Raw genomic sequence first — 1,064 nt, forward strand, 5'->3', positions numbered from 1 at the left:
AGAGCAGGGTTTGGTGCTGTTGTACATAGGGTCACTATGAGTCACAGGCTACTCGATGGCACATTAACAACACCAACACCACCACATAGGGCAAGAAAAGTTTAAAAGATACTCAATCCCGTTGCCACCAAGTTTATACTAATAGAAACCCTATAGAACAAACTAGAGCAACTTTCACAGGGTTTACACAACGGTAGCCTTTGTGGAAGCAAACTGCCGCATCTTTCTTCCATGGAGTAGTAAGTAGGTCAAACCGACAAGCTTTTGGTTAATAGTCAAGGACTTAACCATTGCTCCACCAGAGTTCCTTGAGTAAAAATGAGATGCTCAATGATTTATAATTACACCAGAGTTTGGTTTTTTGTTTGTTTGTTTTGTGTTGTTGTGGGGTTTTCTTAAGCTGTTGCAAAAAGCTTTGTTTCATTTGGTCCAAGGCTTGGGAGAGGGGCTTCTGAGCGGATAAGATTCTACATGAGGGTGGAATAGAGGAGCCCCCTGCAGGTCCCTGCAGTCCCCTAGTCGTGCTTGAGGGGGAGACGCTCAAAGAGCTACTCGCCCAGCCCAGCCTGGGGGCCGTCCAGTCTTCTAATGTCGGTCAGATGGTCACCCATCTTCTTCAGCAGTTTCACTTCCTTGTCCAGGAAGTGGTTCTCCAGAAAGTTACAGAGATGGGGATCAATGTGGGCAGAACCCACAGCGTGCAGATCCAGAAGGGCCTGGTTCAAGGTCTTCTCCAAGGCCAGCACTCCTTGCATGGTGGCGTCCAGGGTTTTACCCCACTCATCCTGGGATGCCTTCTGGGTATCTTGGAAGATGACTCGACCGCCGCGCTGGTTTTGCAGCGTCAAGTGCCGCTAGGCACCCTCACGCTTCTCCTTCGCCAACTCGCAGAAGAAGCGTCCCACGCCTTCCAAGGCCATTCATCGCGGTCAAAATAAAAACCCAGAGAGGTGGGTTTAAGAGGTCCGCAGGTGCAGGCTGACCAGAGGGTTGACGCCAGCTTCTGCTTCGGCAGAATAATTTTGACGGATCTGAGAGCTCATAGTAGGTCGACGTTTTGGGGG

At 49.8% G+C, this 1,064-nt stretch overlaps 1 pseudogene; it reads right to left on the reverse strand.

Annotated features, from left to right (window-relative positions):
* Positions 1-515: 515 nt before the first annotated feature.
* On the reverse strand, positions 516-1,043 carry LOC102875419 (annotated as a pseudogene).
* Positions 1,044-1,064: the final 21 nt, after the last annotated feature.

Source organism: Elephantulus edwardii, unplaced genomic scaffold (genome assembly GCF_000299155.1).
Source record: "Elephantulus edwardii isolate Elephantulus edwardi_28Jun2011 unplaced genomic scaffold, EleEdw1.0 scaffold00098, whole genome shotgun sequence".
Classification (NCBI taxonomy): Eukaryota; Metazoa; Chordata; class Mammalia; order Macroscelidea; family Macroscelididae; genus Elephantulus; species Elephantulus edwardii.